Source organism: Schistocerca serialis, chromosome 3 (genome assembly GCF_023864345.2).
Source record: "Schistocerca serialis cubense isolate TAMUIC-IGC-003099 chromosome 3, iqSchSeri2.2, whole genome shotgun sequence".
In the NCBI taxonomy this organism is placed as follows: Eukaryota; Metazoa; Arthropoda; class Insecta; order Orthoptera; family Acrididae; genus Schistocerca; species Schistocerca serialis.
Window position 1 is genome coordinate 691,721,774 of NC_064640.1, and position 16,854 is coordinate 691,738,627.

The 16,854-nt window shown below is 43.1% G+C and overlaps 1 protein-coding gene across 1 annotated transcript in view; it reads right to left on the reverse strand.

Annotated features, from left to right (window-relative positions):
- LOC126471093 (myb-like protein X) overlaps nucleotides 1-16,854 on the reverse strand; it is a 62,658-nt gene that overhangs the window by 32,558 nt on the left and 13,246 nt on the right. The window lies entirely within an intron of this gene.

A 16,854-nucleotide genomic window follows, 5' to 3' on the forward strand; every position in this document is an offset into this window, starting at 1 on the left:
GTCACAACGTGGTGAGTCAAGTGGTCATGACAGATGGTGATGGAAGAGTATTTTGATAAAAAATAAGAGGATAATAGCTGCAAAAGTCATTGCAGAACTGGATGTCATATTCACGAACTATATTATCACTAAATCAGCATGAAGGGAGTTCCAGAAATAGGGAATTGCAGGGAGAGCTGGAATTTCAAAATGACTCATCAGTGATGTAAATGCCACTAGCAGGAAAACATAGCACTGAAAGCATAAAACCTGGACTACGGAGCACTGGAAGACATTATTTTCATTATATGAGTTTTGTCGTTGTCTGTTTCCCACTTCTATCCGAGTTTATGTCCCAAGAGTGAAATATGGTGGGATTTCGGTGTTGATATGGGCGGCCATATCGTGGTATTCCACGAGCCTCCACTGATGCTTTGCAGAGTCGCTTTACTGTCAAGGATTATGTGACCATTTTGGTTAATCAGGTCCATTCCACAGTACAATGTCTGTTCAACAATGATGACCCTGCTTTCCAAGACGACAGGCATCCTGCTACACGGCTTGCATCGTCCAGGACTGCTTCTGTCAGCACAGGGATAAATTGTTGGATCTTCCCTGGCCACCACAGTCATCAGATCTCAATATCATTGAGACTTTATGGTCTACTTTTGAGAGAAGGGTAGGTGGTCGCTGTCGACCTCCATCGTTTTAATTGAACATGCCACTATTTTGCAAGAAGAATTATGTACGATTTTGTCGAAAACCATACTGAATCTGTGTTCATCCGTTTCGAGAAGACTGGAAGTGTTCTGAAGGTCAATGATTTTCCTAAATCATGTTAGATGTGCTAATGTTTTTGATGTGTTCATATTTTTGTCCACCCCTGTACATCAGCGATAGAGGGTAACGTGACCACCTGGTACCAGTTCTGAACTATCTACACGCCCCCTGAGCGACCGGTATGTTGTTTTAAAAGGCTGACCAATTCTTTGTCCGATGAGACGTTAATCATTATAAAAGAATTGTAATATTTGAGTACACGTTGGTTATCAAATGAAGAAGTAGAATGCCTCAGTCGTGTGACTCAACTGCGTTTTGGTGGTGGGAAAGGAACAGGTGTTTTGTTAATGAATTGCGCGTCTTCCGTGCTTTCATATATTTTTGGAATTTAAATGTGCAATGTTTTTCAGGGAGTAAATCTTCCACAGCTACAGCTGGCTCCTTTATGCATTATTCTCTCAGAGTAAGTTTCGAACCTAGGGGCCCCTTATAATAAAGACTTAGCCAGTGTAAAGAGGACACAAAGTATCGAAGTGGGTACCAAAATACAGTCTTGCATGGCATGATGATGAGCTTTTCATAATGAAGCTTTAGCCTTGAAACGAGGTATGACACAATAAATAAATAATAATAGAACTAAACTGTAGCTGTGGAAGATTTATTTCCTGAAATGTTGTTTTCAACTACAGACATGCTTTCTGTGTTAAAACAGAGAAGATTATGAGGAGTATCATATTTAAATCTGAGTTAGCGTATATAAGGTCCTGCAGTGTGTTGAAACTTTCAGAACCGAAAAACTAGTTGTCTCCAGTTTATGTTTGGAAAGAACAGTAGATATTAAACCTACTGGCACAACCAAACCCCACTCAGTAACTAAATCTAAAAATAAATACTCTTAAATGGGAGTTCACGCCTGACATACAAAAAAGAAAGAGCTTGATTTGTGGATTAAAAAAGTCCACAGCAGCATTTGAACCTCTAGTTGTATTAATCAGGAGCCGTCACTGGAGACTATAGAATCACATACAACATTCTCTCTGTTGAAACTACAATGATAAACGACCTGAAGTTGGCAAGGTCTCCTTAGCCATTATGCAGAATGGCGTGCACTTTTCTGCACGTTAAATATGTCCATGTACACCCACACTTAAGGCCCCACTCCACACTGTCTGTCCAAGGGAGTCTGAATATACATTATTCAATCATTTTGTTAAACATTGATACTCAATTCCTGTGGCAGGGGGAAGGAGTGTGTAGGGATTACCTGCTTGGAAATAGTAGAGGCAGTAGATTTTTAAAATGTTTATTGAGATTTCTTAATTCGTTGCTGCAAGCTTTGATGATGGGTAGACTGCCCACAGTCTATCCATGGCTACAGAACATGCTGTTGACCTGCTAAGGTTCTCACAATAAGGACTGCTGAATAAGGGATGCCTTCCTTCAGTGGACTTCGTTATCCATCCTTGGTATTTGGGGCTGCGTTAGAGGATCATGTGGTGTTTCAGAAGAAGGCACACTGAGGACGGAGTAGAGACACAACATTCTATTGTACGCCAGCACCTAGCCAGCTAACACGTTCCTCTTCCATCCTCCCAGGACATACTGTACCTTTGGTCTTAGTGGCCACTTCTCCATGCCGTGGTGGCTGGGCCAGCTTTGCGACGTCGATACTCGTACTCTGTTGACTTGTTACGGTTCTCATGGTAAGGATTGCTGAAATAGGGGCATCTTCCCGTGGCCTCTTTTAGCCATCCTTTGGGTAGCATGAGAGGCTCACTTGGTGACTCAGACAAGAGTGTGCACAAAACTCAATAGAGACACTACACTCTCTTCCACGCCAGCACCTGACCAGTTTACATGTTCCTCTTTTGCTTCCCAAGCCATCCTACACATTTTGAGCTTAGTGGCCATCTCTCCTCTGTAGGGGCCTCATTTGCATATCCATTTTCTTAAATAAAATCTTCAAGGTTATTGTTTTGAAAACTGGGGGACTTATAATTTACTTGACCATCCTGATCAGGATATCAACTCAGTTTCGTTCCTGCCATACTGTACAAATAAATTAACCCCAATTTTTCAAAACTGAACTGAAAGTCTTCTTCGCAGGCCATTCATTAGAATCTGTAGAGTAGTCTGGAGCCTTTGCTGCAATGTGTCGGTTATTTGCACGTGGTGCCATATAGATCGTGTATTGATATTTCTAATAATAACTGCTACTTTTATTTCCAGCGTTCTGCTATGTTTTTACATGTAGAGGGTCAGATAATAAATGAGGGTACAAGAAGGGTTTAGATACTGGCATGTTACTCACAAGGCTCAACCCCTAAGATGAAACTAAATGCAGTGTGTAAGATTAAAGATTTTAAATGACGAATACTTACCCAAAGATCTTCCCCCTGAGTTTCGTACGATAGCAAATTTAGAACATCTGTATGCATGGTGTTTCTGGAGGAACCAACGTCACCCCCTCCCCCAACCCTCCTAACACCCAGTCTTTAAATAATCGAACTCGCATGTATAAAATGGCTCCGTTTTAATAAAAGCAAGTTTTTCACGCATCTCAGTGTTTATGGCGTCTTGTCTCCCAAACTATGTGTTGTACGATGACATAATTTTCCTGTATATTCAATGATACATGTGCTGCTGTCTGCAAAATGTTTTGTGAATAGTTTGAGCAATAAGAAAACAATAAATGAAACGTCTTGTTGGTGATTTTTTACTGTATCAACAGTGAGAATGTAGTATGCGATAAGCATTCTTCCCTTCATTACTTGTGTGTGTGTGTGTGTGTGTGTGTGTGTGTGTGTGTGTGTATGTGTGTGTGCACGCGCGCGCGCGCGCGCGCGTGTAGGGGGATGCTGTCAATGAGAAGTTTCCAAAAGGTTTGAAATTATGTCTAAAATTTGTTGGAGGTCACTAAGTAATCTCAGTCTCTAATACTGGATGAATATAGTTGTATTACTTGCGCACCATGAGCTACAATGCCTAGAGAAAAGAAGAATCAATACAGTTTCTAACTTTAATAATTATTGTGTTAAATCTTCCTCATGATGTTATACCTCTACTATGAAATCATTTTATATTTTTCATTTTGATCAATAATTATATGAAATGCTGAAAATTAAATATCTGTTGCCTCAGGAAGCAGTTAGATCTTTAATTTGCAATTAGGATTGGGTGACTGTTTAGGTACTTCATAATATAGATGGTAAATACACTCTAAGACAAAAAACATCGCACCACAAAGGAATTATCCGAATGAAACAGAAATCGGCAGATGTGATGTACATGTGCGTTCAAACAAATGAATACAATTTCAGAAATATTGGGTAATATATTCAAAAAATTAATAAACTCAGCAAGTTAAAATGCGTTAGTCCACCTCTGGCCCTCCTGCAAGCAGTTTTGCGGCTTGGCATTGACTGATAGAGGGCCGGCCGCGGTGGTCTCGCGGTTCTAGGCGCGCAGTCCGGAACCGCGCGACTGCTACGGTCGCAGGTTCGAATCCTGCCTCGGGCATGGATGTGTGTGATGTCCTTAGGTTAGTTAGGTTTAAGTAGTTCTAAGTTCTAGGGGACTGATGACCACAGCTGTTAAGTCCCATAGTGCTCAGAGCCATTTTTTTTGACTGATAGAGGCGTCGTATATCCTCTTGAGGGACATCGTGCCATACGCTGTCCAACTGAGGCAGAGGGTCAAAATCCTGAGCTTGTTAGAGGGCCCTGTCGATAATGCTCCAAAGTTTCTCAAGTGGGGAGAGATCGGCGCCCTTGGTGTCCAAGGTGGGGTTTGGTAAGCACGTAGACAAGCAATGGGAACTTTCACTGCGTGTGGACGGACATTATCTTACTGAAATGTAGACCCAGCATAGCTTGCCACCAAAGGCAACAAAAACGGGCGTAGAATCGCGTCGATATACCGCTGTGCTGTAAGGATGCTACGGATGACAACAGAAGGGGTCCTGCTATGAAAAGAAATGGCACCCCAGACCACCACTCCTGGTTGTCGGACCATATGACAGTCAGACTGGTATCCCACCACTGTCCAGAGCTTCTCCAGACACACCTTTGGCCTCATCTTATCGACGTCAATAGAACTCTCTTCAGTGATGAGTCTTACTCCTATTTGAGCCCCGATGACCAGTGAAGAGATGTCTGGAGACACTATGGACAGCAGTGGGGTACCAATCTGTTTGTCGCTCGTCATACAGCCCAACAGCAAGGAGTGATGGTCTGGGGTGCCAAGCTTTTCATAGCAGGACCAATTTGGTTGTCATTGTGGCACCGTTGCAACACAGTGGTATGTCGATGATATTCTACACCCTGATTTGTTGTCCTTCATGGCAAGCCATCATGGGCTTACATTTCAGTGAGGTAGTGCCCGAATGCACGCATCGAGAGTTCTTACTGCTTGTCGTCATGTTTACCAAACCCCTCCTTGGCCAGTAACGTGGCTGAATCTCTGACAAATTGAGAATGTGTGAAGAATTATGGGCAGAGCCCTCCAGCTTTCTCGGGATTCTGACGATCTAATGTGTCAATTGGACAGAATTTAGCAGTATATCCCTCAGGAGGAATCCAACAATTCTGTCAATAAATGTCAAGCCGAATAACTTCTTGCATAAAAACTAGTGGTGGACCAGCGCATTATTGACTTGCTCGATTTGTGGAATTATTTCTCTTGTATAAATCATTCAATTTTTCTGCAATTGTAATCATTTCTTTGTCTGTATATGAATATCGCATCTGCTAATTTCCTTATCATTCAGATAATTCCTTCGTGGTGCGTCGTTTATTTGTCTTTTAGGAGGTGGTAGTATAGGCTGGTTCCAACTGACATTCCACATAAAATGCCTCCAATATTTTTATTGGTTTCGGATATACTACTAGTTACATAGTTAAGTTTTATTTTCCTTGTTGGTACTCAAGTTGCGGTGGATTTAGCTCTTGATTGTCAATATTTTTTTGAAGTTCAAAATGTAAAGTCATATTGAAGTTCAAGATGTAAAGTCGTACTTGAGTAGACATAACTGAATTTTTCAACTCTGATTGTGATTTGTTGACCTATTCTATTGTATCACTTAGGCATCCCACATGTAATTCGATATTCTGAGGACGCCGATATACTATCAGTTTGTAGGTTTTGTAAGGGAAACCCTCCTTCTGCTTGTAGAGAATACGTTAGGCGATTCACTAAGGGAAGTGTAACAGATCCAAGAGTGTTTATACATGTTTCCGCGTGAGACTGGTGCAGTGCCCAGCAGTCATATTTCTTATGAACGTGGAAAGTGAAAAGTGTGGATGAAATACAAGGCATTATTTAGCTGGATGATTGTAATCGTTCAACAAGGATAAGCAGAGGTGCTACATCTGTCAGTGTTCCACGTTCAAGATATTTACAGTGGACTCAGCAACTTCGAAAATGAGATGAAGTTAAATGACTGGAATTTTATCATTAGCTATTTGGTGTTCACTGATAAATCTACTGTCACTTTTACACAGTAACGCTGGTAACTTATTTTGGTGGTCAGTTAAAAGCTCACATTGTGGGTATCGCTAGCCGTGTCCATAGTATTTTTTGTAAAGTCCCACGTCCCCCATGCGGTTCTAAATGACAGGCACCTCAGGAAGCTCAGCAGTCGTCTGCTTGCTGCTGGCTTGGTGAACTCGAGTTTCTTGAGCCAGGGAATGGTGAGTGCTCCAAGTTCTCTGAAACTGTGAGATATGTGCATGTTTCAGCGCCCAGTGTGTGTCGGCAGAGGATCACTGTGTGTTACAGGGAACAGGGATCTTGGTTTAAGTGCCTTTATGGTGAGGATGATGCAAACCTCTATAAAAAACCTCAATTTCATGGTGTATTGTGCAGTGTTGAGACGCATGGCTGCTGAGCTGGAACAGTCATTAATGGTCAACCACTTGGGAACCTGCCTCACCTCATGTGTACCAAGATATTTTAAGCTCTGTCTAGATGGAAGCTTGGTGAACCCAAGTTTCCTGAGATAGGGACTGGTGAGAGCCAGCAATCCTCTGTAACTCTAAACACTGAGCATGTTTTAGCAACCACTATGCAGCACAGGAGTGAACCATTGTTTGACACAGGGAATCTTGGCTAAGTACCCAGATTATGAATATCATAAAAACATCTGCAATAAACCTCAATAGCATGGTATAATGTGCACTGTTGTGACGCATGGCTGTTGAGCTGGAACAGTCGTTAATGACCAACCACTTGGAAACCTGCCACACTTTGGTTGTTCCTAGGCATGTGAAGCTTTGTCTTAGTGGATGCTTACTTCCTGAGCTGCTCATGGAACTTCCATCAAGCCTAAGTGACTTTTCTGTACTCCCTGCAGCTCGGGTTGTCTTTTGGGCAGTATTAACATCCAAATTTCCAAAGAGGCATCATGTGGCTCATTCACCTGTGATAACTGTGAATATAAGAGAAAACACTAACAGTAACAGAGCTCATCCTGTGATAGATAATGTGTTTACTGTTAAACACCTAGAAGGTTCCTTGAAAAAACTGTTGCCTTTATATATCCATAACGCTCTAAAGGAACTTGCAGGGCAGCTTAAATCTATCAACCACTTGAACGATTCTGCACCTGTGATCGAGGCACTGAAGGCTACCCAAGTGAACACGATATTAAAATGAGAAATTACTTTGGGAATATGCTCCCAGTAGTGAGATGCAGATTGGTCTAAGTTGTTGCAAAGGAGTTTTGACGTACCAGGACATATTGGATATAGGTAACTCCAAAGGAAATTGGAACGTGAATGTGAAGCTTTGATGAAAAGAGTTGATGAGTTGCAGAAGCCAACTTCTTTTATTCGGAAATTCAGTGTGCAGAATTGCCTGAATACGAGGGTTGGAACTTAAATAGTGGCAACACCTTTGTGAAGACACTATGCAACGGAATCTACTATTGTCGTTGATAGCACACGTTGTTGACGTACTTGCCTTAACTCCGAGCAAATGAACTCGTCCGTCCCACGTCACCGGTGTGCGCGCAATCTAGGGAAACAGTCACTAGTGAGCGAGCGGTCTAACGTAACGGTGTCACTATGTTTTCGAAACAGTAACAACGGAATTGGATCAAGATTGAAGTGCCAGAGGTCATACTGTACGACACTGTGATCAAGGCTTTGCGAAAGAAGCGGTGAAACTGTCTGCGCAACCCATCCATCATTTTGCACGACAGTGCGCAGGCGTATACAGCGCAGACTGTGGCTGCTGTGTTCGGTCGGTGGGACTGGGACATACAGCACCATCCACCATACTCCCTGGACTTAAGTTCTTGTGACATTGATTTGATTCCGAAGATGAAGGAACCACTTCGTGACATTCACTTCAGAACTCTTCCAGATATTCGACGGGCAGTAGACCGCGCCATTCGCACCATCAACAGAACAGGCTCTGCCAACGGTATACTACGTCTTCTACATCGCTGGCAACGGTTCTACACAATGCTGGTGACTACTTTGAAGGACAGTAACAGGTGCAAACATGTAACTCTTTTGTATAGGTTGTGAATAAACAGTTGCCACTATTTAAGTTCCAACCCTTGTATATTACATCAGGCATTCTCCACCTCAAAGTTAGTCCTTGTGTACCTAATCATATGTGATGCTGTAAGTGTCAATGTTTCAATCACACCGCCATGGATTGTAGAGGTCAGTCTACACGTAGCTCCACTGCCTACGAACCAGGTATTCAATATATTGCGCTACCCATGTGTTCTAACTGCTCCCAACCCCATTCTGTTTGCAGCATGAAATATCCTGTCTTTGCAGAAGAGAAGACTGTCCAGGAAATTAAAGTCATCGAAAGCACATCTTATTCCGGTTTGAAGAAGGCGTTTAAGGTAATACCGCTACCTTGTTTCGTGAAGTTGTTTGTAACAGCATTGAAACAGCCTGTACAGGAGACTAGTGGTGGCGCCCATACTTTTACAGGGAAGTAGAGCACTTAATCTGCATCTGTTAATGCAAGCCTGCACCACCGTTGGCACAGCCTGTTCTGTTGATGTCTTCCCAACTTCCTACAAACGCTCTCGTCACCACACTGGTTTACATATTAGTCAGCGACAATCTCTCTGAATGCATTGAGCGTGAGAATACTGTCCCTCCCAAGTCGAGTTTTAAGTGCGACTGTCTTTTCCATTGCTATTAATAGTATCATGTCAGTTCTGTCCAATGTTCTTTCTTTGTTGGTAACTTTCTGTCTTTTGTTCCTCCTTCAGCCTTGGAACAATAACTCGTCAGTGCCAACTCAATCTTCGATGGTTGGAAGGATGAGAAGAGAAAAGAAGTCTTAATTTCTCCACCGAAAAGTCTGTGGGCATTCTTTTTAAGCATTCACATGCAGCTTGAATATGGGTGCCTGAGTATCGGTATGCACGACCCTCTTATTTAAAAATGTTGAATATTGTGAACAAGTCAAGGAATTTAGCTGGCCACTGGGGCGGTTAGAATCAGTTCCATGCGGAGGCTTTGCGCTGTGGCTAGTGAGTCGATGCTTCACGTCAGGCAGTGACTCCTCGTGCAATGAAACACTCTTCATACCATACAAATCTGCACACCATTCGATTGCTCGGCCATCAGTGGAAATGCTTTGTCACACTCGACGCCAAGCGATAAGACCCTATGGGATTAGTGTGAATGATTGCTTTTAAGAGATAGGTATAGCTGGTTTAACGTTTTACATCAAGGTAGGAGCATATTTCCACTTTGGCTTCTAAAGAGGTTCAGTATTATTTTAGACTTGTCGGATTTTTTGAGAAAATTTGCGTTCTAGAATTTCAATTTCAATATCCGTTTTTTTTAACCTTTTAGATAGGCATCAAGGTTTTAACGTGGTGTACACTGATCTCTCCCATCAAGGTGATTCCCTTGGCTGTTTAGTCGTATTTACCGACTGTCTCTTGAGGAGTCGCCTTCCACATCACTATACTGCATTTTCAGCAGAACTCAATGTGATCTTGAAGGCACTGGAGCAGATTAAAATTGTTCAGAGCAAACCGTTTCTCAGTTGCTCCAACTCCCTTAGTGCCCTCCACTCTCCGCAGCACATTTATCTCGCAGAGAAAATGATGCATTTACCACATGAACAGCTGTACTTCGTTCAACATCCGACGAAGGTGGTATCGTTCTGCTGGAAATGAGCAGACCAATTCATCAAGGACGTTTGCAGGGAACATGACGTGACACAGTGTACCTCTACAGGCTGTGATGTCGTTGGTGAGTCAGTGATCTATACAGATGTGGCAGGAGGAGTGGTTGGCAGTGAGGGACAATAAGCTGCAGGTAGTGAAGCCTACTATCTGGTGTTTCTTATGTAGGTCACTCTGACGGGATGAAGTGGCCCTGACCCAACTCTGGAATTTGCGTTATCCTCTCATACATGGTTTCCTCCACCGACGAAAGGAGCTTCCAAATCTGTGATGAACGTGGCTTGCAAACCGCTGTGTGCGTTAATTGACTGCATTTTATTTTGTGATACACAGGCAGAAACAAATTTAGGCTAGGATGTGCTCCCTATTTTACCTGATGACCAGATGAGTGTGGTCAAGCTTTTAAGATTTTTGGATGCGTCTAGACTCTGGGAAAAGCTTTCTGGCTTGAATAATTCGTGTGTTACAGCGTGTCTGACTCATCCCTTTTATTCCATTCAGTCAGCCATAGCTACATATTGTAGTCTTTTAATTATTTCCACTGCTTTTTCCCTTTTTACTGTGTGTAACATGACTTTCCCTGTTTTGTGTGTGTGTGTGTTATCATTTGCAGTTCCATTTTGAACCTTTGCCATTTTTATCTATACTTACCTCATTCCATTTTAGTACTGGTGCTTAGAGATGTTGCTGTGTGTACCCACACCACCATATCATCATGAGAAACCCACATGTTTTAGTGGAGAGAGATTTACAAGAACACCTCCCTGAAAATATGTAACATGAGTACTGGGGCAAGAGGGTTCTGGCGCATAGTATCCTTATCCAAGATGGTGGCGATGACGTCATCCCCCCTCCCCTCCCCTCCCCTCACCTCGCCCAGAAAAATGACGGAAAGTTCAAATTCCAACAGGATAATGTATCACACCTCTAGTAAGCTAAGAAAATCGCGGGAAGATAGGTCACTTGGGCCACCCCCACTAACCTAAGTCACCTCTTCCTATGAACTGACGCACAAGTTTGAATTCTGGCGGTAAAGAAAGGTCAATTCGCGTATATCTACTAAGCTAAGAAAATGGCGCGAAAGAAAGTACACTTTGACTAACCTCAGTCACCCAACCGCCTCCTCCTCCTAGGGATTTGCGGGAAAAGGACTCGACTAGTGGTGGACATAAGTCTTTATTATTTATGCACCAGTCTTCATTTAAACAATTTCATGTAGCACAGCCATCCAGTGTGTTCACCACGAGATCTGGACTCTAATTGACCTAGTACACACTACCACCACCAGAGGGTGCTCTCATCTATGATGTAATCCAAGATTGTGGGGGAAAATGGCGACAGACAGTGTCTTCACCAAGAGATTTAGAGTTCAACTGACATAGTACACAGTACTGCAACCAGAGCACACTGTCATCTGTTCCGTGATGTAGCCCAAGATGGCGGTCTGGAGTGGGGGAAAATGGTGGGAAAAGGACTCTGCCTGTGCTGGATATGAGTCTTTATTTTGCAGGCAGTGTCTCCACCAAGAGATCTAGAGTCCAACTGACCTAGTACATAGTACTGAAACGAGAGGGTGCTGTCATCCCTCCTGTGATGTAATCCAAGATGGTGGTCTGGAGGGGAAAAATGGAGCAAAAATGACTCAGCCTGTGCTGGGCTGCTGGAGATAGTAAGGAAGGAGTGTACTTTATTTATTTTGGCACAATTGATTTAGGGATGGAGTATATTTATCACACTGATACAAACACATGCTTGGGGTCACAATACACAGTCTGCAGATCTGTAAACTACCCCTAAATAACGCTCTGCAGACACGCAAACAACTCCTAATTTACCGAAATAATTTCGGTACAGATCTGCAAACTGCTCCTAAATAATGCAGCACTGTGATGTGTAGACACGCTCAGTACTCGTAAACTGTCCAAATAGCGCATATCACAGTCTACAGAACTGCTAACAAAATAATGCAACAGACACAAGCAGACACCGCCAGCCACCCCCTACCCATTGGACAGCACACACTCCCTGAAGTCAGGATGCACCGGCAGCCCCGCGAAGTGATGAGTCTGTCAGCTGTCAAACCACACTCTGGCACCCTTTCAGGTCCTGCACACATGAGGTGGTGGCATCCCCTTCATACTCAACACCAGAGAAATTTCTCTCAAAATATATGTTCACCTAGGCACTGTTGATGACACGACCGGACAGGAGTGAAGACATATATACAAAGCGCGAAGAGCTTATTGCCGAGCAATGCTGCAGAAATCCGTTCCTGAATAGCACAAGCTGCTTTCTGCCTAGTGATTGTAACGGACCATGCATGATGTGTGGCTGACATATCGCCGCGCATACCATCGCAAGCACGTCTAGCAATGTTCTCAATGTTATACTGAAGCCACATGGCTATCTAAAATAATAACCAAGTCGAACTCTAGTAAATCGCAGTGTCCCAGAAATACCTAACATGCGCTTTTGTAGGAGTTTTCGTGATGTCTTAGCTTGTATGCACGGAAATTGTTTCCCTAACAGAACCTGTTTACGAAAAAAGCGCAGAATAACATCGAATGCACTTTTCCCAGCGGTCCTAACGTGATACCCTTCCTACTCTCAACATACGCAAACGTTCTCACCTCTATGTAGAGATTCCTATATCCCAGCACAAAGGATGTCTTGTGAATGAATCGAGCGTTATCATTGGCTATTATCGAATTTACTCGCCAAATTTCTGATGCTGCCTGTACTGAAGCACCATCCACCTTTTCTTTCTTTCTGCAGACGAGACTTCCAGACATAAAATTATTTTGCATAGAGCGCTAAATTGCACTGACAGTTAAACCCACAATGTTGCCTACAGATCATCAAATACATACGAGACTCACAAGAATTTTGGAAGCCTGGAACATATTTACCAGCGTAACTACAATTAAATACTATGACTGCTGCTACAGTCTGACACCAATTGATGTACAGGCAATGTCTCCTCTTGATGGCGGTGCTTCTGGAACAATTCTCAGTATCGATAGTGCACATAATTTTCCACGTAAAAAATCTGTTTCATACCATCGCAGTTATCGATGTGGCGAATCTATACATCCCTCACGATAGGACACACGGTTATCTTCTCCAGTCATGCCACAACACAAACCACAAGTGGCTCTGAGCACTATGGGACTTAACATCTGAGGTCGTCAGTCCCCTAGAATTTAGAACTACGTAAACCTAAGGACATCACACACATTCATGCCTGAGGCAGGATTCGAACCCGCGATGATAAGGGGTCACTCGGTTCGAGACTGAAGTGCCTCGAACCGCTCGCCCACGGCAGCTGGACATAAACCACAGTAACTTCACAATGCAATATATACACATTTTACACAACATATGCCACAGCAACTCTACAGTGCAATATATAAACATTTTACGAAAACAGTGCAGTTACCTTTCATATCTGTACAGCCCCCGAAAAAAACTGATCGCCATATTGCACCTGACAACTAAACCTCACAAACTGTCATACAATTGTCAAATATGGAAAGACTCTTACTCAATTACACTGCTCTTACACTGAGGACAGGAGCTTGTATGTCAGAGCTTGAAACAATATTCAACCCACCAATATATCACCGTGTACCGTGTCAATGTAGTAAACATACAATTCATATCCTCCGCCATACAAAATCACCCCTTTTACATCAGAAAGCCGTTAGTGGATTGAAGTTACTCTTAGAACTGTTCTACAAATTCGGCCTCGTTTCGCCCCTGGGCAAAAGCGCATTACTGTTCCTGGTCAGGACCTGCTTGCTTGCTTGCTCGCTTTTCTACACCCATTTCCAGACTCTGGGATTACAAGAACATATCTAATTTCGCATGGTTTGCTAGAATATCATACCATTTTCCCAGTACTTCTCGATATCAAGCACATATCAATGTCGCTTGCATGGCAGTACCGCTCATGCGATATAATTCTGAAGATATGGACCGGAAATTATTACTCTAGAAACCCGAAACTTTAGCTAGGTGGGGCATGCTGTATACCACTGACTAATTAGAAACCTATCACGTCTGAGAAGACCTTTACTCGGAAACTCCAAAAAACAAAAACAAAACAAAAAATAGAGAAAACTGATACTTCTACTCTCGAATAATGATGTCAGTGATGTAGCAGATTCCGAATCATCCCTATAATTTACAAGGTCAACTAAGGTGTTTCTCATGTCTAGAGAACCTGCAAACGCGTCTTCCACATTCTATGTACACACGCCACAATCGATCTTCTCTCAACTAAATAAAGGCGCGAAATGTGCAGAAGCAGTCAGCCAAACAATTTACATGGGAGGGAATAACGGTCCAGTGCAAATGCACTTCCATATTCAATCTTCTCAAATTTCCACACGATCAAGAAAGCTATCCAACACATACCAAGTGGTAGTTCGCTATTCGGTAGTCTAGAGGATAACAAGTTAATTCATCTACATTCCTACATTCCAACAGGCGTCTCCATTCTGACAGCTCCTACCGTTTATGGGAAACGTGAGTCACCCATCCTCAGGTCACGTGTGCTGCAGGCCGAGCATGCACGGGTAGAATCAATCATCCTAAGAAATCACTCAAATATATATTTTATTCCTGTACTTACAACTAAATGTTACAATCGCGGCCTCAGCTGAACGATATTTGACAATAAGCAAAGTATCAGAAAGACACCCTTTTGACGGCTGTGGCTCTGGAAATAGAAATATCTGTGCCATTGCTATGACTTGACATACTTCTCCCTTTGGTATCACATTACTAGACGTCAAATCCATACCTTCCTTATGAATGGACATTGTCATTTCCTTTGTATATGTTGGAACACAAACACATACTTTATAAGCCTGATGCTCAAGGTGAACCTATTACGCATCCCCTACTACTAAGTAAAATACTTCGTCAATAACTGATTACCTACGATACAAAAAGTTTTTCTTCCGAGTGCTACCACTGCATCTTAGAAAGAGACCCGTAATCGGCCAGATGTTAAAAAACCCGATCGCAACAACTACTGTATGTTACTGTCACAAGCGGTCTTGGTTCTACAGGTACACACAAGTATCAATGTTAAAAGCTATACTGGCTTTATAAATGGAGGTACGACATTACCACTGAATGAGGTGGTTTTTCCGGACAAACACCGAGACGGTGATTGTAGGAATGTGTATTATCAGACCAGCACTCTGGTTACACGTAGCCCACGATACAACTTCGTGATAACACCACTGAATTTTGAAAGTGATTCGGCTAACGAACGTGATATGTGAGCGGTATTTGGGACTCCTTCACGCCGCCTCAAGCAGATACTTCTATAGGACTTGTAACGTATTCTGACTCCATGCCATGTCAGAGGCTCTGTGATATATCCACTGAGTTATAGGCGATGACTGATTGAGAAGAAGTAGTAGTAGATGATGTGCTGATTGAGGTCGTAAGAAAATGTATACTAGCTTTTCAGATGTCTAGTGTTACGCTATCCGCTAGAAATGATGTCCATTGTTTGGAATCAAGTCTTGCCATTCAAGCAGATACTTGCACGGATCACAGCCACAAGTGAATCGTATTTCTGGCATTCTCATGTCAAGAAACGAGTCACCTTTCTCGAATCTGGCTGCCGCAGTAAAATTCCAACGTGGTTTTAGCCCCCCCTACGCACCTTGCAACTGCTCCCATTTCTACAGCTTTCCCCATGTGATCGTTCCAATTTAAGTCGGAACTGAGCAGAAGTTAGAGGAAGCCATATCCATCACCTTCTGCAACCTGTGTAGAAACGGATCGACCTGAGTCAGTGCAATGGGAGCGTGTTTCGACCATTCAGTGGAAATGTACGCAATGTGTTACGTCGCCAAACTAGATACAGATGCCACAATCCGAAGCAGATCCGCGTCCATTGAAATCTATCAGCCCAACATGCCATCATCGTTATTCTGTACCCTCCAACAGAGAAAAATTAACAACTATAGAAGGTCCACTAACTTAATCTGATATAGAACACACTTAGCAACCGTCGCTCACGCGATGACGCATAGCTGCGGTGCGGTCCAGGCATTCCTAACGAGACACCTCATCGGTCATGGAATTTACCTGTCAAACTGCTGCTGCTGCCTATGCAGAACGAGCCTATTAAGTACACAGCTTTTGATCCAGTGCAGAGGGCAGTTTAAGATTTCATCACCCGTACTGTAGGGTGATAACCGTATCCCACAGGCTATACTGTAAGTCACAAGAGACGCTCCCTGTGACCACATGTCGTTGTTTGAAACATTGTTTTCTAACACGCTTTGTACACTGCCATACGTTTTGTTTTCTGCAACGTCTTCCAGGTCTGTGTCAGGTCCTAATCTGACATAAAGACAGCTCCCAAGACCTAGTCCCCTCCGCTGGTGTACCAAACTTCGAACGCATAATACGTGTCCAGACGTAACGCATGGTTCGTCCATCCGCAAACCCTACTGCACATGTGACGTGCGGTGGATCCGCCTCCAAAGATAGGTCTGGATATATAGTCCACATGAGATCCACACTCGAATGCTAACTCGGATTTGGCATATTGTGGATCTGTATCCCAACAGCGCTTCATACATTGCGCGTGGCGGATCCACCTTCATACCCTATCCTTTGCGCAGCATATTGTGGATTGGCAGCCCAACATCACTCCGGATATAACATGCAGTGGACCCACATTTGAACGCTAACACAGGTCTATTGCGGGTCCTTGGAGACTTCCATAACCCACGCATATACACAGGCATACAGAAAACAGTGCAAACGCTCTCCGAATGTGGAGGAGACTTGATACAGTCGAATATAGTTCTACATTACGGTTCCAGATCAGTGCATTTGGGCTAGGTGTTGGCACCTGTGCTACATTTACAAGCAGTTTTAGAACACAG